The sequence below is a fragment of the Diabrotica undecimpunctata genome, chromosome 7 (assembly GCF_040954645.1).
Source record: "Diabrotica undecimpunctata isolate CICGRU chromosome 7, icDiaUnde3, whole genome shotgun sequence".
Taxonomy (NCBI): domain Eukaryota; kingdom Metazoa; phylum Arthropoda; class Insecta; order Coleoptera; family Chrysomelidae; genus Diabrotica; species Diabrotica undecimpunctata.
In genome coordinates this window covers 135,779,826-135,803,036 of record NC_092809.1, presented here as the reverse complement: position 1 = coordinate 135,803,036, position 23,211 = coordinate 135,779,826, and the positions used below count along the sequence as shown (strand labels likewise).

At 33.3% G+C, this 23,211-nt stretch overlaps 1 protein-coding gene across 1 annotated transcript in view; it reads left to right on the top strand.

Annotated features, from left to right (window-relative positions):
- The first annotated feature begins 1,194 nt into the window (after nt 1-1,194).
- Nucleotides 1,195-23,211, top strand: part of Shab (potassium voltage-gated channel shaker cognate b) — a 408,461-nt gene continuing 386,444 nt past the window's right edge. Inside the window, exon 1 of the mRNA XM_072538289.1 lies at nt 1,195-1,391. The gene's annotated coding sequence lies outside the window, so the exon portion shown is untranslated. The remainder of the gene's footprint in view (nt 1,392-23,211) is intronic.

Sequence of the window (23,211 nt, the reverse complement as noted above, 5' to 3'; positions counted from 1 at the left end):
GGAAGGCCCCGTAAAAGATGGATAGACGACGTAGAGAGGGATCTTAAAACCATGAACATCAGGCAGTGGCGAAGGAAAGTATCCGACAGGGCAGAATGGAAGAACATTGTTAAGCAGGCCAAGACTCACAAAGGGTTGTAGCGCCATTAGAAGAAGAAGAAGATATCGGTGTAAGTAATCTTTGAATAAGATAACACCAAAATTTTTTTCGTACCTTAACCACTTTGTCTGTAGCCATTTAAACTGTTCATTCTTTACATCTTTATGTCTTTGAACTAACGGACCTTTAAGAAGAAAAGAAAAATCTAAAAAGTCTGTCATCTTCATTTGAACTACGCCAAATTTGGGATTGCTAGACTGTATTAGCTGCAACCACCAAATTTGGGACTGCTAGATTTTATTAGCTGCATCCATCATGGGGATGATAAATCTGTATTTCGGTTTTTTTCTTTTTCTTTTCAATTATGCTATGGTAGGTATCCACTTCTAGGTGACTATGTCCCGGTATCATAAATTTATGATCTATTGTATAGAAATTAAGTGTTTGTAGAGCCCACGTGGACATTGAACTTTCGTGGGAGTTTCTATTCTGACCAGCACACGTGTCAGAGTAGAAGATTACGTGTTTTTCGTTTGTCGATAGGTCTAAAAATGTTTGTATAAACAGGAGGCAATTTGGTTTGCCCCTCGAGCTGCAATGGTTTCGTACCACACATAACACAAGGCTTTTCCAGTTCTGTTGTCATGTATTGTTAGGTTGTAAGTCAAAAAGTAAGAATGATGATGTGGGATGACACTGTTTTAAATCAAATGTGAATGTCTGCACCATGAAGTCATCTTTACTCGCAATCGTTACTTTAATGAAAAAAGAAGTTATGACATCTTAACTACTTTTTTTCTATCTCTTCTAGTTTTCGTTATAACCTGCAAAACATACCAATTTGGGACATCCAGTAGAATACAATAAAATATCAGCCTCTGTAAGCTACTGCAGAAAGTTTATTTCGAACAAAAATCCAAAATATATATCATAGTAAACAATAAACAAAAAAAAAAAGGAAGAAAAGATCCCATCGAGTTGTCAGGCATTAAATCACTTCCTAATGAATGCTATAAACGAATTCCCATCACCCTGTATAATTCAGCGAGGAACATCCCGCGTCAGATGCTAAGCCGTCGCGACGGACTCGCCACATTAGTGCCAGTGTTATTCTGGTCACGACGAAGCCTGAATCTAAAATCTCTGGCGAAAAATTATTTATAAAATTTTGTGTGTCAAGTTTGAGGTGTTTCTCTGTGATAAATACATGTGCTGTGATATCTATACGTTAACGGAATGTTTCCATACATCTTATTGGATAATCTCAATTTGAACGAGCTCAAATCAACAGGTACGTGAAGTGTTTTTGTTTTCATTGGGATTCTTTCGAATGTGGCGGCGATTAAAAGCTGTTTGAAGTATCGAAGTGTTCAACATAAACAACGATTTTTCATGTAAAAATGAATTTTTGATGTTTCACTTGTCCACAGAGAATGTAGAAACAAAAACATCAAATAAACAATCTCAAAAATAGGATTCCCGTTTATAAATAGTTCGATGTGAACCATTAACCGATTGGTAGCTATCAAAATGTTTTGTTTACGTTTATTAATAATTGAAATTTATAACTCATTACGATATTTTATGGGGTTGTATTGGAGGGCAACTTTCAGTAAGAGTACTTATATTTTCACATTAGTTAAACAATTTTATGACATAGTTGAAAGGAAATATTTTTAAAATTAATTATCACGTATTTGCGAAAACACTAACAACAATATTCAATATTATAATCAAGAAATACCAATACCCAGACATATAAAAAAATCAAAGATTGTCTATTTCACAAAACCTCTAATTCTAATCAACAATATTTTCCTCTTTCAAAATTACTGGAAATAATTCTTCTTCTCCTTTAAGTTCTGTCTTCTACCGAAGGTTGGAAATCATCATGGCTATGTGGACTCTGTTGACTGCAGCTCTAAATAGTTCTGCACTACTGCACTTAAACCATTCCCTTAATTTCTTAAGCCACGATATACTTCGCCGTCCTTCATTTCGATTTCCTCGAATAATGCCTTGAATAATAAGTTGCAATAATGAGTATCTTCGCCCTCTCATCACATGTCCTAAATACTCAAGTTTTTTTTTTGATAGTCAATATTACTTCAGCTTCATTTCCTATTCTTCTAGTAATTTCTGCGTTTGACATTCTTTGAGTTCATGATATTCGTAGGATTCTTTTGTAACACAAAAATTCAAAGGCGATCAACTTATTCAGATGCACTTGTTTTAATGTCCATGCTTCCAAGCCATACAGAGGCGTAGTGAATACGTTAAGAATGATGCACATGCTATTTTAATACGTGTCTTAATTTCTTTGGTTTGGTCTACCTTTGATGTTCTTCATGTTCCTAAGTATTTGTAGGTATCCATACTCTCAATTACAGTATCCTCAACAATCAATTGGATGGTTGTATCTGCTGATTTAGTCAGCCTTAGTTCGTATTCATCACAGCATTCATTAAGTCGTTGCATTACGTTTTTGTAAATCATGGTTTTTATCCGTAATTATTACTGTATCGTCTACAAAATGCAAGTTATTCAAAACTTCTCCATTGATAGATATACCTTCTATTGAATCTAAGAGCGCTTCTTTAAATACCGCGTCACTGAAGAGTAGTGGTGATAGCACACCTGGTGAACTCCTCTCTGTATTTTCATATCTCGGTTACAAGTCTTACAAGTTTAAAGTCTTTATTACTAATTTATTTCACAATATTTATTTATATTTATTTCCGCGTACAATTATATTTTTGGACTTAAACTAACTCGATATTCAAAAACTAACTGTCCCTTAAATAAAAGGTCTCTATATTTATACTAAAAAACCGTTGGACTAGAATTCCGGCGATTCCATTCGAACAGACGAGAAGGTCACCCGGACTGGTTTCCCGTTCGACCTGCTTCTGGAAACTTCGAATCGTAGGAGACCCGTCGGTTATTATCTGGGGTTTCTGCCGGCTAGTGTATGATCTAGAAAAGACTTAAATGAGAAAGGATGTTTACAGTTTAAATATTTTTTATAGTTAGAGTAGTATATTATTTACAGTTTTAGATTATTTATCGTAACAATAGATTAGATACAATTTTCATATAATGGAAATAATTATATATAATGTATTTTACAATTCAGTATGTTATAATATTAGTTTATAACCTACAATTAGATTCGAGAAGAAGACGTCGGTTCAGAAGAAGAACGCCGATTCATGGAAGTTGCTTCCAAATTACGTAAAGTTTTAATTTAGATTTAAATTTTTGCGTAGGTCTTGGTGTCAACAGTTGCTCTCAGTAATTGCATCCGAAACAAAAGGTGCCATTACCGAATTAAAAAAATCGGCCAAACATGTTGTGCGTTGTTCATGTAGCAATCATATTTTGAATAATTCCTTGACAAGCTGCTCAAAAGTTATATCATGTCGTAATGCTTCAAGAACTATGAGAAAAGTAGTAGCTTTTGCTAGTGCCTCTCCCAAACGACATGATGCTGTTAAGAAGGAACTGGGGGCTACTGTCCAAGGTATTTGTAAAACTCGTTGGGTTGAAAGGCATGAAGGTCATCTTCAGTTCCGGGGCGAATCAATTATCAAAATATACAACGCTCTTGAAACAATTTCTATGTGGAAGGACAGTGAAAGGTCAACTGATGCATTTTCATTAATGCAAACTATTAGGAGCCCAGAATTTCTCATTTCAGTAGTTTGTCTTAGTGATGTTTTAGGTACAACTGTATCACTTGGTCGTCTTCTTCAGTCACCAAAATTAGATTTAAAGAAGTCTACTGAGGCCATAGAGGACAATAAATGCATTTTTCAAAATAAAAGATCAAATACTGAATCTGTTTTTAGCAAACTTTACTGTGAAGTAAAGGAGTTAGATGAACAACTAGACATTGAATTGAAGATGACTCGTATAGTTTCTCGTCAAACCTGTCATCAAAACCAACCTGCTAAGTCTTGTGAAGAATATTTCCGAAGATCTATTTATTTATTCCTTTTAGACAATATCTTAACTGATTTAGAAGAACGACTTTCACTGGAAGTTATGAATCTATTTAATCTTCAAGTTGTTTTACCTAAAACTGATAACAAACCAGAAGATAAAGTTGCATTAAAAAAATTGTTGACACCTTCCAGGATATTATTGGAATTTTCACTGTGGATTCAAAAGTGGAAAAGAGTCATGCACAATAATGAAAAACTTCCTTATTCAATTTTAGAAGTATTAGAAAACTGCGATGTTCATATGTATCCAAATACCAGAATATTTCTGCAAATATTAACTACACTGCCAGTCAGAGCAGCAACAGCAGAGCGTAGTTTTTCTAAGCTTAAGCGTCTAAATACTTGGCTTAGAAATATAACTTCGGAGGAAAGGTTAACTGGTTTAGCACTTATCAATGTGCATCCTGAAATTTCTCTAGATGTTGATGCAATCATAGTGCGATTTGCTAAATCGGATTAGCGAAAAGAATAGGTACATTTTATAAAATTATATATTTATTTATCTTATTCTTATAGTATTTTTAATCACTAAACTTTTATTTACCACTCGTTGCCGACTGTTGCTGACAATTCATGAGAAAAATTTCAATACCGAGTAAAAAAAAAGTAAAGAAATATTTCACTCACTTTTCCTAAATTATATTATGTTTTTTGTTGAATCTTCTTCTTCTTCAGGTACCATCTCCGCTACGAAGGTTGGCAATCATCATAGCTATTTTAATTTTTGAGGCAGTAGCTCTAAAAAGTTGTTTTGAGCTGCATCCAAACCATTCTCTCAGGTTCTTGAGCCATGAAATTCGTCTTCTTCCGATGCTTCTTCTGCCATCTATCTTTCCTTGCATTATGAGTCGCAGGATGTCATACTTCTCGCCTAGCATCAAATTTCCGAGATACTGTAGCTTTCTTTCTTTAATTGTAAGTTCAACTTCCTTCTCTTTACCTATTCTTCTCAGTACTTCATTATTCGTAACTCTATCTACCCAGGAAACCCTCATAATTCTTCTATAGGTCCACATTTCAAAGGCGTTAAGTCGTCTCATTGTGTCTAGATTTAACGTCCAAGATTCCACTCCATAGTATAGTACACTGTATACGTAACATTTTGTCAGGCGTACTTTAAGAGCTAATGTTAAATCTTTGCCACATAGGACCTTTTTCATTTTTATAAAATTAGAACGTGCTTTTTCGATTCTGACTTTGATTTCTGCAGTGTAGTCATTATTTTCTGTTATAAGTGTTCCTAGGTAAGTGTACTTTTTTACTCTTTCGATCTGCTGGCCTTCTACTGTCAAGATTTCGTTAGTATTATGGTTGTTTTTACAAATTTTCATAAACTTCGTCTTTTTGATATTGAGCAAGAGTCCGTACTCCCTACTACACATTACTATTTTACTTATGAGTCTTTCCAGGTCTTGTAAACTATCTACTATTATTACTGTATCATCTTCATATCTGATGTTGTTAACTAAGACTCCATTTACTCTTATGCCGGCTGTTTCATCTTCCAGAGTTTCTCGAATTACCTCTTCAGAATAAGCGTTAAATAATAGAGGTGATAGTATGCAGCCTTGCCTGACTCCTCTCTTTATTCCCATTTCTTCAGATGTCTCTTTTTCAATTCGTACTATTGCTCGCTGATTGTAATAAAGGTTTGTTATTAGCCTTAAATCTCTTTCATCTAGGTTTTTATTTTTTAGAATTTCCATGAGCCGGTCATGTTTTACTTTATCAAACGCTTTATTGTAGTCTATAAAACAGACGTAAAGAGGACGGTTAACATTCAAACATCTCTGCGTCAGCACGTTGAAGGAGAATAGTGCCTCTCTGGTACCCATACCATTGCGGAACCCATATTGTGTGTCACTAATATCCAGCTCCAGTTTAGTGTGAATTCTGGCGTGGATAATTTTCAACAGAATTTTCAAGTTATGTGACATTAAGCTTATGGTTCGATAGTCACTGCACTCTTTAGCATTCACTTTCTTTGGCAAACACACAAATGCTGATGTCAACATTTCTTTAGGGATGATTCCCGTAGTATAGATAGCGTTGAACAGTTCTACTATTATGTCTAGGTTTTTCTCATTCACCAACTTTAATAGCTCGCTTGGTAATTCATCTGGACCAGCAGATTTATTGGTTTTCATTGAGTTTAATGCCTGACTAACCTCTGATTTGGTTACCTCTGGGCCTACATCTCCCGTTTGGCTATCTACAGATGTACTAGCTTCTCTCTGGCCATGAAATAATTTCTTGATGTACTCTTTCCATCGTCGTAGCTTTTGTTCTGTCTCCAATATAATCTTACCATTTTTGCCGAGCAATATATTCGAGGATCTTCTACTTCCTACTCCGGCTAGTTCTTTGACTTTTTTATGTAGATTAAAGTTGTCATATTTGATATTTAACAGTTTTGCAGTTCTTCTATTTCTTTACATTTTTCAGAGAAGTAGGCTTCTTTAGCCTCCCTAATTTTTCTTCTTATTTGGTTTTGAAGCTGTTTATAGCGGGTCGTATTGATGGTTTTGTTTTTTCTCCTTTCATTCATTAACTCTAGAATTTCCTGTCATCCATTCTTTTTTCTTACATTTGGTTGTTGTAAGTACTTTCTTACTTGGCTCCAATATAGAGGTTTTGAAGAATTGCCACTGCTGTTCTACGTTGCAATTATTTCTTGGGTTTCTATCTAAATTTGTGTTGATTTCGTGTTTCAGATTTTCTTTTGTTTCTTCTGGCTTTAGTTTCTATACGTTAAGTTTATTGGTGTTGCGGCTCTTTTGCGTCTTTTTTAGTTGAAGTTGAAACCTAGCAATAAGAAGACTGTGATCAGAGGATACGTCTGCTCCTGGATATGCCTTTACTGCCTGAATTGAGTTTCGATATCTGTGTTTTATTAGGATGTAGTCAATTTGATTTCTGACGATTTTGTTAAATAAATTAATTTAAATAAAATGCTGTTTACACTTTTTCTTAAGGTTCCTTCTTCAATACGGAACGGTGACTGTAACTACAGCAAATTGCTCTCTATATTGAGCTGTTCTTAGTATTGAATATGTCTCCATGCCTGTCCAGTCTCTTACATTCTTCAGCCAGGGGCATTTTTTTTCTTCCTGGACGTACTTTCTCTTTCTCTGTCCACGAAATCTTCAACATCCTTCGAAAAACACATATTTCAAAGGCTTCTATACGCCTCATACTTATAATTCCAGTCCGTGTTTCCACTCCGTATAGCAATAAGGAGTAGATGAACGTTTTTACAAATTGATATCGGATATTCAACGATAAGGTGGAGTTTATTAGAAATGTTTAATACATTCATTAATGTTTACACTTACATTGAGTTATTGCATTTAAATTACTTAACTTTGGCTTATACTTATTTATCCTTGATTTGTTCTTTATTTTGTAGCCATAGGATAGGTGGGTTTAAATTAATTGTCTTTAAAATACCTAGTTTAAATTAACAGTCCTTGATTTTACTGTCATAGAGTATGTGGGTTTAAATTATTTTTTTTGGTTTAAGTTTAAGACCCCTTAATGTTGTACCTTTCTTTGCTCCCGTAGGGTATTTGGGTTTTAATAACTTCTCATTGGTTTAATATATCGCTTAAAATATTTATTGAGAAAATGGTACCCTTACATGAGGCACAAACATATCAATCGTAAAGGTGCAAAAATCTAAATCCTAGATAAAAATCACCCTCAAGACCCATGACTCCCCTCCGACAAAAGTTTCTGGGGATCAGCCACTGAAAGGAACAAAAATCTAAATCCTATATCAAAATCACCTAAGACCCAAGACACCCTCCGACAACAATTTCTGGATCCGCCACTGTGTATAAGTATGTACAATATAAATTGCTTGTACAATGTGTTATGAAATAGAGTTGAACTTATTAGGAAAGTCTTCTATTAAACAATTTTTATCTTTGTATTTTTTCACTCTTAATAATTCATTAAATATTTTGCATCCACACGAACGATTGAATACTTTTACAAGGTATTGTTTAGCAGCTTGTGAAAGATCTAAAAGACATAATGGCATCTAATTTAAATTTATTGAAAATAAAACATAAGAGTGAAAAAAATATTATATCTTGATCAAAATTAATCAAGTATATTTTAGGTTTACATTGAAGTGCAGAATATTTTTTCCTATCAAAGTATTATACTTAAAACCTGCTAAATTATGCAGAGCAATACTAAACAAAAATTTTCTCCGTAAGCTACAGTGAAATTTTGTATGAAAATATCGCACTTAAACCAGCTCATATTTAAAAAGTCTTTAAAAATAAAAAAGGTATTAAAATACTTTATAAAAGGTATATAATTAAAAACCCCAATCGGGCTATATCATAAAGACAAAATGTTTTCGGAAACCATATTCCATCATCAGTGTCCTAAAAAGTATATAACCACTTAAGTTAAAAAGAACGTGAAATTTATATTTTGACCAAGATTAATACAAAATGTGTTTAATGCTTACTAGGTGTAGGTACATGGTTTAAGCCACTAAATATCTGGGTAAAAACCCGTTAAAAGTTCTAGGTTCAAATTAAGTTTACATTATTCGATCTTATTAAGATGTTGAAGTTACCAGTGGATTTGATAACATGGCAACGTACGACTCTACATGAAGTTGCTGGTCCTGAGACAAAGTGTCTATGAGGACTTGATGATAGCAACTGATTGAAATGACAATATTGACATGTTAGGACGGAAGTCCGAACAAAGCAGTAAGTGTAACTAAATGTATTTGTCTAAATATGACAGAAGCCAGCAATATTTAAAAATTGAATAAGTTAAAATTAAAATAATGTAACAGTAGCAACCATCAATGTTGTTGTTTTAAATTGTAAATTTGCCTGAATTTATGTTAAGAACATGGAGAAAATTGTTTTATTGATTAATGTATGTGGAATGAACTGTGGTGAAAAATTGTGTGGGTACTGATAGGCGACCAACTATACATAAGTCTGAAGAAAGTGGTGTAAAATAAAGATTCTAATAAAAGGCCCTTTATGTTTTGCAATATTTGGTACCTGGAAAATACAAAATAGACATATGTGGGAAGTTAGATTCTTGAAACTTAATTGTTGATGGGTGAAATAGGGAATAATATATTTAAAAGTGCTATTAAGTAAATAAAATAAGAAACTTTTGTTATGTAATGTTCATGTAGTATTTAACTTATAACAACTTAAGCATAGAAGGCCCTGTATGTTAAAAAAACAACATTATATATATGTGGCTAAACACCCCTTTAGGGGTTACGCCGCTTACGCTCTCTAGATCTATGTTTTGAGGTAGATCAGTCCTCATGTTCCTTATTTAATTTTCTCAGTTATTTTTCTCCATTGTGTCCTATCTCTGGTTTTTCCTTTCCACTGTCGTATGCCCGCCTTGTTGAGATCATTTACAACTTCTTGTAACCATGTAGATCTTGGTCTTCCACGTCTTCTTTTGCCAGCTGGTGTCCATTCCAATATTGAGAATATCGTCGTAGTTGATCCTGATCTCCATACGTGTCCTAGCCATTTTGCTCTTTGTTGTTTTATTTTACACACTATATCTTCCTTAATTTCTTCCAGTAGCTCAAGGTTCGTTCTTTGTCTAAATTCATTTTCATTTATTTTTATTGGTCCCAGTATTGCTCTTAGTATTTTTCTTTCTTGTATTCTAAGGTTTTCCTCTTGTTTTTTTGTCATGCTGAGGGTTTCGGCTGCATACATCATCGTCGGTCGAATTATTGTTTTGTATACCTTCATTTTCGATTTCTTACTCAATAGTTTATTTTTTAGTAATTTCTTATTTGCATGGAAGGTCTTATTTGCTGTAATAATCCTTTCTTTGATTTCTGTTTCTCTTTCTCCATTGTTTGTTATTAATATTCCCAAGTACTTAAATTTTTCGACTTCTTCAAAAATGTATTCGCCTAGTCTAACCTTTTTGTTTTCGAAGTTTTTATCAAATCTCATTATTTTTGTTTTTTCTTGGTTTATTTTTAATCCCATTACTTTTCCTTCTGTTACCATTTCATTTAACATTTTTTCCATTGTTTTTCTATTTTTTGTTATTAGCACAATATCGTCAGCGTATGCTATTATTTGTCCTTCTCTAGTTCTAAGGGTACCTTTGTTTATTTTCCTGACGATGTATTCCAGGGCAAGATTAAACAGGGTTGCTGATAACGAATCTCCTTGTCTAACCCCTTTATTTATGACAAATTCTTCTGTGTCTCCTACTTGAGTTTTTATACTCACTACAGTTCTACTCATTGTCATTTTTATTAATCGTCTTAATTTGTTTTGTATTCCCATTTCTTTCAGAGCTACCATTAATTTTGATCTTTTTATTGTATCAAATGCTTGCTGAAAATCTATAAAAAGCAGTTCAATTTCTATTTTATATCCATGAGCTTTTTCCATAATTTGTTTAACTGTATGTATGGCATCTGTTGTAGACTTTCCCTTAATAAATCCGCATTGATAGTGTCCTATGATATTCGTCATAGCGTTGGTCAGTCTTCGATGTATTAAGGTCGACATAATTTTATATGCTGTGTTTAATAGCGTCAGTCCTCTGTAGTTATTACACATTTGTTGGTCTCCTTTTTTATGAATCGTGATAATTTGTCCTTTGTTCCATTCTTCCGGCATTTTTTCTTCGTCCCATATGTCTTTTATTAAATTGTACAGTTTTTCTTTTAATTCTTCACCACCATATTTTATAAGTTCCATATTGATCCCGTCTGATCCTGAAGATTTACCATTACGGCTGCTATTTATAATTTCCTCAACTTCCTCTTTTGTTGGTCTTTCTAGCTGGTTTCCTAACATCATTGTCTCTTCTTCTACGTTTTCATTTAGGTCTTGATCTTCTTGCTCTGTTAATAATTCTTTAAAATAGTGAGTCCAAATTTCTTTATACTCTTCATCATTTTCTGATACTTTTCCATTTTTATCTTTTATGCCTTTTATCTTTCCTTTAAAAGTTTTGTTTTGCTCGCTAATTTTCTTATAAAATGCTTTTGTGTTTCTGTTCTTACTTTCTTTTTCTATTTCTTTTATCTTATCATCTAACCAGGCACGTTTAATTTTCCTTATTTTTTTCTTACATTCATTCCTTATTCTATTGTATTCTTCCCTATAATCCTGTCTATTTGTTCTTATCCACATTTGTCTAATTTCTATCTTCTTTTTTAGCATGTTATGGCATTCTTCATTATACCATTCTTGTTTTTTTTTGTTTCTTTTTATTCCTATGTGTACATCCGCTGTTTCATTTATACATTTTTTTAAATTTCTCCATTCTGTTTCTATATCCTTTGTATATTTACACTGTTCCTTTAGTTTTTTGTTCATATCATCAGCATACTTAATCCTTATGTCTGGAGCATTCAGTTTTTCTACGTACCATTTGTCTTTCATTGTCGTGTTTTTTAGAGTTCTTTTGACTTTTTGTTTTACCTTTGCAGTCACCATAAAATGATCTGTGTCTGCATGCGCACCTCTGTAAGTTCTCACGTCCGTAACCGATGTTTGTTTCCTTCTTGTAATCAGAATATGGTCTATTTGGGACCATGTTTTTTGGTCTGGGGAAATCCATGTTACTTTATGGTATTTAGGATGTTCGAAATTTGTACTAATGATAATCATATTGGTACTAGCTGCTAGGTTACATAATCTTTGACCATTGTCATTTGTTTTTTCGTGTAATGTGTGTTTACCTGCTACTTGGTTAATGTAGTCTTCCTTACCTACTTGGGCGTTAAAATCTCCCATTACCAGTATTGTGTCTTCTCTAGGTAAATTCTCCATTTCTCGTTCAAGTTCCTCATACATTTTGTCTTTTTCCTCCGCAGCAGCACTTTCAGTTGGAGCATATACGTTTATGATTGATATATTAAATGGTTTGGCGTTAATTCTCAGGTAAGCCATACGTTCATTTATTGGTTTAAATTGCATAATGTTATTTTTTATTTTTCCCATAATTATGAAAGCAACTCCATATTGACCTTGTTTTCCATGTCCCGAATACTGTAGTGTGTAGTTTTTTTTATTTATTTCTCCTTGACCTGCCCATCTAATTTCTTGAATCACTGCAATATCAATTTGGTATCTTTCTAGTTCTGAGACAATCTCCTGCATTTTTCCTGGTTCAAGCATTGTTCTGATGTTCCACGTACTTATTTTTAGTTCATCGCGTTTTTTCATTTTTCTATTATATTTTTTCCTGCTCGTCTGTTTTATCTTATCTAATCTATTCATGTCCTTTTCCTTTGTCATTTTCGTTTCCGTTTTTTGTTGTGTGTACGATATTTGTTGTTTTATCGGTTTTTTGGCGTGTCTTGGTTTGCCTTTTCCAGTTCATTCTTCTCTTTGTTCCATTTCCATATAGCCCCGTCAATATTTAATTTTTGATAACCTACTCTGGTGTTCATACCTTTTTCTTGTTGAAATTTTGCAATTTTTCGTATTTCTTGTTGGATCTTCATCTCTTCTTGCGTTAGATCGTTATTGATGTATATTTCTGGCTTTGATGCCCTTAGTTTGTTTTTGTTCTTCATGATTTTAATTTTTTCATTTCTGTTTTTTAGTTTTACAAGACATGTTTTGTCGCCTATTTTATAAGCATCTTCTATTTCTACTTTAATGCCTAATTCTTTTTCCACGAAATTTGCCATAATCTCGTTGACTACATTTGGGTTATTTGTATCCATCGGTAGACCCTGGACAATAACATTGTTAGCCTTTCTCTCTTTCTCGAGCTGTTCTACCTTCATTTTCACTATCTTTAGTTCCTGCTTCATTTCATCATTTTCCTTTTTTAGTTGTTGGTTACTTTGTTTGAATTCATTTATTTCTTTTTTTAATTCTCTGAGGTCATTTCTATATTCTCGTTGTTCTTCTTTTATTCCTTTTACCTCCGTTGTTAGATGTTTTGTTTGATCTGTTAAATTTTGCATCATTTTTAAAAGCTGATCTATTTTGTTTTCATCTTTCTGTTGTTTGGTTGGTGTTCTGGTAAGTTTCTTGCTCTTGTTGAAAATATCTTCATCATCTTCCTTTCGACTTCTTTTTTTATTGTCTTCTGAGGTGTAGTCATCATCGCTATCCATTTTTATTTCTTTTTTATGTATTTTTTACTCTATATTATAGCAAGCGGTAAGTTCTAGTTCTCCGGTCAACCCGTCAGAAGCTCTAGAACTTCTCAAGCAATAATTGAGTATGAAATTTAAATTTATTAAATATTTTATTTCTTCTAAATTTTGTTTATTTAGTTAATATTATTAATTAGCGGATTTCCTTTCTTGGATTTTTGAAACTTTTTGGATAACCGGCAACGTCGCATTCAATTTGATCAAGACTTGTCTTCTTATCTGTTATTAAAAGAACTGGAATTTCTAAATGTCGTTTTGTTTTGAATACAATAAAATGTTTTAAAACTTACTTACAGGTCACTTTTTGCCAATTTTCTTTGCACTGCAGAGAGTTTATGTCCTCATACAATTTTTCACGTATAGTTTGGATTTTATTTCTCACTATTACCTCAAAAATTGGAATAAACACTGGTAAAAATGTTTAACACTTTTATTTCGCACAACGCGCTGTTGCCTCTGAGCATAAATAACTGATTATGTGTTAATGGATAAAGTTGGTTAGTTGTTTTGTATGGTAACAACTACCTATATGAGACGAACAAAAAATTGTTGTCGTTGTTGTTGTAATATGTTGATTATACATTACTCAACTTATAACTTAAGAAGAAAATCTGTTATAAAGCAACACTATTGTGTTGTAGGTGGTTGTAGGTGGCTATGTTAAATTTAAGTAAAAGAGAAAATGTGAAGTTTTTAAAAAAGTTGTGAGAAGAGGTAAGACTCTACAGGAATCTGAGGTCTCCAGAGATCCGAAACCAATCCCTGAGGGAACTATGTGGATCCACACCTAGTAAGTATTAACCACATTTTGTATTAATCTTGGTCAAAATATAAATTTCACGTTCTTTTTAACTAAAGTGTTTATGTACTTTTTAGGACACTGATGATGAAATATGGATTCCAAAAACGTTTTGTCTTTATTATATAGCCCGATTGGGTTTTTTAATTATATACCTTTTAAAAAGAATTTTAATACATTTTTTGTGATACATGGTATACAGTAAGCTACAGGAACTTAGTTTCCTTGTGGGCCTTTAAAAATAAATTAAAATATTAATTTAAAAAAAAGTTAGATAAATTAATATATTTACAGTATTGTGCGAAATAATGAAATAGTTGTAACATTTTTCAATCTTCACAGTTGGTAAGACTGTCCATACATTTACAACTGATCAAGCATTGAAAACATAACACTACTTTTCTGTGCCTTTTTTTGAGGGTATTTTAGGACATTTCAAACTAAAATTGTGTTGTTTTGTACTATTTTTTGTTTTTTTCGGTAATTAGTGAGTGTGTTTTGTTTAATTCCATCATGGATATTACGCCAAGGAAGCGTAAAAAGATTATCACGTTAAGTGAACACATTTCTATGTCACAAAGAGAATTTGCAAGACCGTGTGGAGTTTGTCAGAAGGTAGTAAGCAAGGTTTTGGAGCGTAAACGAGAAATGGGATCAATAAATGTGAAAAGGTTAGGAAAATGTGGAAGAACGGGAAAAACAACACCAGCAGATGAAAGACTTTTACTTCGAAAGAGCAAATTTGACCTAAAAAAATTAAGTCAAGAGCTCCAACAAGATTTAGCGGCATCAGGTTTAGTGATTCATGACTCAACAAAAGACTTTTGGAGAAGGTAGAAGAGCAATGCGTCCACAGAAAAAACAGCTTCTAACTGAACAAATAAAGAAACAAAGGCTATTGTGGTCCAAAAAATACTCTAATTGGATTATAGAGGACTGAAAAAGAGTCCTATATACAGATGAAACTAACTTTATAATTCAGGGACAGCGATCGAAATTCGTGAAAACCTCACACCATCTAATATTGATCAAACCGTAAAACATCCAGTCAAAAAATTGTTTCGGAGATGTTTTTCATACATTAGTGTTGGATCTTTTGTACCAATCGAAGGCATGATGAACAGACAAAAATACAAATCCATATTGAAACAGCGTTTGGACACAGAAAAACAAAAATGTAAACCCCAAGTAGGAGCGATTCTTTAACAGGACTCTGCTCCCTGTCATAAGTCAAAGAAAATGATGGAATTTTTCAAAAATAAGAAGATTAATGTTTTAGATTGACCCGGTAAATCGCCAGATCTCAACCCCATTGAAAATTTATGGGCCATTTGCAAAGCTTCCGTGACGCTCTTCTTCTTCATGTGCCTTGTCCGTTCCAAACGTTGGCAATCAACATGGCCACTCTGACTTTGTTTACGGCAGATCTGAATAGTTCAGCAGATGACAATCCGAACCATTGCCGCAAGTTTTGGAGCCACGAGTGTCTTCTCCTCCCTGGACCCCTTCTGCTGTCTATTTTCCCTTGAACGATCAGCTGTAGTACTCTATATTTATTATGTCTCATAACGTGACCCAAGTATTCCAACTTTCTTTTCTTTATACTTATTCCTACCTCTCTCTCTTTACCTATCCGGCGTAGTACCTCTTCGTTGGTCACGTGCTCAGTCCAGGATATACGTAATATACGCCGGTAAGCCCACATTTCGAAGGCCTCTACTTTTTTCATCAATGTTGCGGTCATTGTCCACGCCTCCATTCCATATAACAAAACCGGGAATAACATTTCAGAAGTCGAATTTTGAGAGGTAGGGTGAGGCTTTTAGAGGTGAAAATTTGCTTCATGCTAGTGAACGATGCTCTTGCCTTTTCTACTCTTATACGTATTTCCTTTGCTTGATCCCAATTTGAGTTAACTGTTGTTCCCAAGTAGATGTACGAATCCACGTGTTCAATTCTTTCATTGTCTAATATCAGTTGCTGTGGTGGTTGTTGGGTTTTGCTTACTAACATCCATTTGGTTTTTGTGATATTTAGTCTGAGTCCGTATTGTGCACTTGTTTTTTGTATCTTACTCATTAGGCAACTCAGTTCCTCCATGCTACTTGCTAGAATCACAGTGTCATCAGCATACCTTATGTTTCTCCATTTATCTTTATGCCTTCTGTGCTTTCCTACAGCGCTGTCTTAAATACTTCTTCTGAGTATATATTAAAGAGAATAGGAGACAAGATACAGCCCTGTCGTACCCCTTTCTTGATCTCAATTTTATTGGTCAATGTAGATCCTACTTTCACTTTAGCTGTTTGATCCCAATAGAGACTCGCTATTGTTCGAATGTCTCTGTAGTCGACTCCGATCTTATGGAGAACTTCAATTATCTTTTCGTGCTTTACGTTATCAAATGCTTTTGCGTAGTCTATAAAGCATATGTACACGTCTTTGTTCATATCTCTGCAGCGCTGGATGAGTACCTGTAGACTAAAAAGTGCTTCTTTTGTTCCAAGAGAATTCCGAAACCCAAACTGCGAATCTCCAATGTTATCCTCGCATTTTTTGCTTATTCTGTTGTAAATAACCTTGGTGTATGCCTTCGAAATGTGGTTAATTAGACTTATCATCCGATGTTGATCACAAGACTTTGCTTTTGGTTTTTTCGGTATGGCAACAAAAGTTGACTCTAGCCAGTTTTCAGGAAACTCCCCGCTGTTATAAATATTGTTAAAGAGTCTGACGAGTGAGTCTAGAAATTGACTGTTTCGCACAGCATTTTCAATACTTCCCCGTATACGTTATCGTTGCCTGGTCTTTTGTCATTTTTAAGACCCTTTATAGCATTCTCCACTTCTGATTTTAGAATAGAAGGGCCAGTATCATCATTGCTCAGTGTATACTCACTAGGACAGTCATCATTAAACAGTTGTTCCACATAAATTTCCCAAATTCTAACTATTTTGTCGGGGTCTAGTTGTAGATTTCCATTGTCATCGCACAGCCCTTTCGATAAAGTATTGTAGCTTTTCTTTGTTGTGAGTTCCTTTATCTTCTTATGTATATTGTGATAGTCGTATACCTTTTCGCACTGTTCGATTTCTTCGCATCTCTCCGAGAACCATTTCTCTTTAGTTTCAGCTCTTATTCGTCTATGGGTTTCACGGTATTTGGCAGTATCTTTAGTTTTATATATCCGTCTCTCTTCCATCATGTCAAGGATTTCTGCAGTCATCCAGTCTTTCTTTTTTCTATTATCAGGTAGTAAAAACTTAGTGCTTGAAGTCCTAATCTCTTCTTTAATTTCGCTCCACTTTTCCAGCGGTTCATTGTTATTTTTAAGGATTTTTGATATTTCGGTATTTAAATTCTCCTGTATCTGTTGTTTAATATTATTGTTGGAAAGCTTCCTAATATCTAGCGTTTCGGGTCTGTTCTTTACATTTGGCTTTTTTAACTTTACTTCAAACTTACATACCACCGGATTGTGGTCTGATGCTACGTCCGCACCCGGGTAAGTTTTTACGGCTTTGATGGAGTTTCTAAACCTGATTGGTGCAGCGATATAATCTATTTCATTTCTGATTATTTTACCAGGTGAGTCTGCCGGTGATTTCCAGGTATAGAGTCTACGGTGCGGGAGCTTAAAGAGAGTGTTAGTAAGTACTAGGTTGTGTTCTTGGCAAAATTGAACTAGACGATCTCCTCTTTTGTTTCTTTCAACAAGTCCGAAATTTCCCACTACCTTTCCTGTTTTGCTTCGTCCTACTTTCGCGTTGAAATCTCCCATTATAAGTGTTATTTCATTCTTTTTGGTTGCATTAATTAAGATTTCTAGTGGTTCGTAGAAGTCTTCTATTATTGTTTCCTCTTTGTCAGCTGTAGGTGCGTATATTTGTATTATGTTCAAATCAAATGGGGACGCATACAGCTGTAAAAGAATCATTCGGTCTGATAGTGCAGTATAGGATTTTATTGACGATTTTAAACGAGGTGCAACGATTATTCCAACTCCATGATTGTGTTTAGGGGTACCGTGACGCTCGCCTTATCATTTTACTATAGAGAAAAAGTAATACATCGCGAGTATAGAAGCTTCGCTTAAAAAAAAAGTGGTATAGTAGACGGTACTGCAGACTAGTGCGAAGCTTCATACTATCTTTTCTGTACTTTGAAAGTATAGATAATGTTTTTAAAATTAAGTAAATTTATTTTATGCTTTATTTACTATTTTAATTAAACGTGTAATTTTAATAAACAAAAAAATAATATTTAAGCATTACATAAAACCGATATAAGTTACTATCTTTATTATAGCTTTTAATAAAATTAAAAAAGTTTACATCTTTCATAACGAACCCGCCTCGTCCAGTAAATGAACTCTTCCAACTATTTCGTGTGGCTATTCTCGTGATTCAGTATAGAAGCTTCACTTTAAAAAATAATCTAATGTGTACAAAATTGATTAAATTAACAAGAAAATAAAAGCTCTAGTTAATGAAATCAAATAAGTCCTTGTACCTTTACGATAACAAGAAATGCATATCCAATTGCGTTACTAAATAATCAAATGATTATAATTACTAAAATATTCGGAATTAAAATGTACTTATTTTATGAACGATTAAATATTGTAACTGGAAATGAAGCTATGAGATAGCTTTGTAGGACGAAGCTATAATATTAAGTAGTGTATATATCTTATTTAGTGTGTTATCTTAATTGGAAAACTGGAAACGACCCAAAATTTTGCAATAATTGTGTACTATTGTGATGCTTTTCAATCTAGCTTCAATTTTCTTCTATGATGTCACTAAAACTGTTTCACGAAATGTAAAATATGTCTGATGTTATTAATATTAAAGGTCTAGTCAACGATTTTTCTTTTAAAAGCTTGTTTCTACCTTCTGTCGTCAATATTGACATAAAATGTACACAAAAACGTAACATTAACATTTTTTTCGTAATGTTTCTGAAACAATCCCACGTTTATTTATAGTACGGGAGATAATAAATCCAGCAAAAAGCAGTCGTTAAAAAAATGATATAAACGAATTATAGAACTGAAGAGGTTTTACTTGCTGAAAGTTCGTTCCATAATAATCTAATCATATTTGAGATTTTGTTTTTGTTTTTTAAAGAAGGTTAACCACTATGCATAGTTTCACTTAAAAAGATATTTTTTTGATTTGTAATAATTTATTTCTGCTACAAATTGTCCCCCATTAACAATTGTAAGTTTTTTCTGTATTTTTTTTAATTGTGACTATTAATATAGTGTTTTTATGTTCTCTATATTTTGTAACTGTTTGTGGTGACACAAAAATAAATGTTAAATTTTGTTTCTAACATCTGTTTATTTTTTTTAACTAACCTTTTTGAGTTTAATTTGAAAAAGATTTTGAATGTTTTGCATTTCTGATAATTATATCTCCAGTTACAACTAGCTGGTTGTAATAGGTATAATTAGGCACCTCAAGTGGCGCCCTATATTAAATTTCTTGAGGTGTTTCCGGTTTATTTTCATTCTGTTTGTCCCAAGAGATTTATGACCCTTTACTTCATTTTTCTGTAGTTGCCCCAATCCAAACCCCCTTGTCTTTTACTTATCCACGACCCCAGCTCTCCTACCAAAGCCTGAGTGCCCGTTCGCATATGTTTCGATTATTTTGCTTACCCTTCTCCACCCCCATAGTTTCTCTCCCCTCAATTTTCTACCCCTGGTATTAATACCCCTATGGTAGGCAAAATATATCGTTACAGTATGGAAAGTATATAGATATTAAAAACAAAAAAAACTAATTTACAAGGGAATATATGATTTAATAAAAGAAAATATCAATAACAAAAAATAAAATTTGATCTACAAAGTCATTACAGTGTTCTCGATGAACCTCCTGCTAATTTTTTGTACCATTTATGTCCTACTGGTCGAGTTGAATGTAATTTTGAAGCTGACTTCAAGTTGGTATCACGTAAAGAGATTAACTTTTTCCCATACTGTCAGGCGTCGCATGCGACCACCAAGTTAAAATTTTTTTAAAGCTTATCTATTTATTATAATGCCAAATCAATAACTCCCGTAACTCTTCATAGATAACAAGGGAGACATAGAAAAAAAATATAACAAATGGCCAGGACTAGTTGAATATAATAACTATTAAAAGAATAAGCTAGCTTAAATAGAGATTCTATATATACAAACGATTTATAAACTTAAAAGACACATGGCTTGGAAGATGTGTAAAAAAATGAATACAAAAAATTTTCAGGAAAAGGCACTGCATGTTATATGTGGATGTGGAATATTAAATATAAAGAAATATCAACTTACCCCACAGAAGACATTTAACAATGTAAAATCCAGCTTAAGTAGACAAAAGATTCAGAAAAAATTCCTCTTCCATTGTATAGAAGTGAAGACTTCATCGAGTTAGAATCTATGAAAAAACTATGATCATATTAACGTGTGTATTAAAAACAGCGTCAGAAGGTGTGGTGATCATACAAAATATGGCGGTGGAATCAGGGCCGGACTCAATAATATTAAAACTACTATACAATTATGAATAGTTATTCAGAAAATTTAAACATAATCAAAAAAAGTGCAGTAATTTTTTTAAACTATGATTTATTCAATCAAAATTGAAAGGGTTGCCATTGAGTAGCTATTAAAAAATCACGTGATGTCCACTAAATTCACTCACTGCGCGAGTAAAAAGATGTAGGAAACACATTGATTAAAACGTAACAACACAACATGCACATGGATTAAAAGTGTAGCGTAAGAAATGCCACTGTTGAGCTGTGGGGAGAAGTGTGTCTAATGGAAGATGGAAAATGCTCTGATCATTGGCAACACGGCTACACAAATTCAAATAAGTGACCTACGGTCCGAGTTTTAGTCTGGTAGATGTGTCTTGGTCGGGGTTCAACAGAGCTAGACTACAAGAGATTCGCGAGTGAAGTAAATGTACGTAAGAGAAGAAACTTTTGGGCACCACCCTTCTTCTTCTTAGCGTGCTATATCAGAATTATCCGCCCGTGGCGATCACCATTACGAAGGCTTCTCGATCTTCTGCAATATGGAATAATTGTCCTGCATTTGATATCTGAGTCCATTCACGAATGTTTTTTAACCAAGAAACTTGTTTTCTTCCTACAACTCTGCGGCCCTCTATTTTGATTTTAAGGATCAGTTGTAATATTTTATATCGACTTCCCTAGACTAGGCGGGATATGTAGAAATTCAGACCATAATGGACATTTTCCATAGAAAGCTATTTTTTTGCTGGAATTCCTTCAGGATGTGCCCAATATCGATAATCACGATATGCGCCAGTCGCAAACCCTGTGCTAAATTTTTTATTTAACAAAATCAAAACAATTGAAAATTTCTCATTTTTTTGCTCCTATTTTCGTTTATAATTCGGAAAATATTGATCCTAGAGAAAAAATTATAAAAAGTTATAATAAGTTCCGTTATTTAATTTTACACAATATTTCGTTAGCTAGAAATTGAAAATTTAATGTTTATTGTTGAAGCAATAATTGTAAAAAAAGTACAAAAAAATGAAGTTAATCCTTTAACTGTTTTCGACTTTCTAAACTTGACTTACAAGCTCCATTTCCGCCTAGAAAAACTTTTTAATATGTTTAAAACGTGTGCTAAATTTTGTTAAGATCGGTCGAATAGGTTTTGCATAATAATTTTGCAATCCAGCCTACTGGAAAAAAATTGCAAATTTTCAAATTTATAGTAGGCCCTAAATAAGGCTCTAGGATTATTGCAAATTTCCCAATTTGCAATTAAAAATGGTATTTGAAAATATGATATTTGAAATCCTTGTCGTCCGAAACATCGATTCAAAAAACAAACAAGAGCAAAAATGGTTTACAAGAAGCCGAGATAATGCAATTTTTAGCGAGCGCTATGATTTTGGACTCGCCGATTCACATTTCGCTTAAATGTCCCCCACCACCACCTTTCATGCATTCGGTTTTGCCCTCTATCACTTATGGTTACATGGCAAATGTATGCCAACTTTGATATCTCAATATCTCGGCAACTAGAAAGCCGAATGTATCTTTTTTTTTTAAAGAAGCGTCTTTTAATATTCTTTAAGTGTATACATTTTGAAATTGATATGTTTAAAGCTCGTAAAGTTATTCAATTTGTTTATAAGCCTAATATATATAAAAAAATTTTAAAACTTAAAAAAAATTTCTAGGCTCTCCTAGTGAACCGATTTAAATTTTACAAATAGCGTCTGAAAGTTTAAAAGTTTGAAAGTTTTATGTGTAAAAAAATTTGCAACTATCTGAGGGCCTTGTTTAGGGCCTACTATAAATTTGAAAATTTAAGATTTTTTTCCAGTAGGCTGGGTTGCAAAATTATTATGCAAAACCTATCCGACCGATCTTAACAAAATTTAGCACACATTTTAAACATATTAAAAGGTTTTTCTAGGCGGAATATGGAGCTTGTAAGTCAAGTTTAGAAAGTCGAAAACATTTAAAGGTTTAACTTTATTTTTTTGTACTTTTTTTTCCAATTATTGCTATTTTTTCAACAATAAACATTAAATTTTCAATTTCTAGCTAACGGAATGTTGTGTAAAATTGAATAAGGAAACTTTTAACTTCTTATAATTTTTTCTCTAGGATCAATATTTTTCGAATGATAATCGAAAATAGGAGCAAAATAATGAGAAATTTTCAATTGTTTTCAGATTTTGTTAAATAAAAAATTTAGCACAGTGTTTGCGACTGGCGCATATCGTGATTATCGATATTGGGCACATCCTGAAGGGGTTCCAGAAAAAAAATAGCTTCCTATGGAAAATGTCCAATTCAAAACAGATCCCGCCTAGACTATTACTATATGTCCCAGATAAGACATTTTTCGATGTTTAACAGTCTTTAGCAGTTCTCTATCTTTGTTGACGCTCCTTAGTACTTCTTTATTAGTTTTCCTTGCTATCCAAGGTATCATCAGCATTCGTCTATGAACTCACATTTCCAATGCTTCAATTTTGTTCATGATCGATACTTTTAGCGTCCACATTTCTGCACTATACAACAGTACGGACCAAACATAGCACTTAACCATTCTTTGTCTTAGTTCTAAACTGAGATGATTATTGCAAAG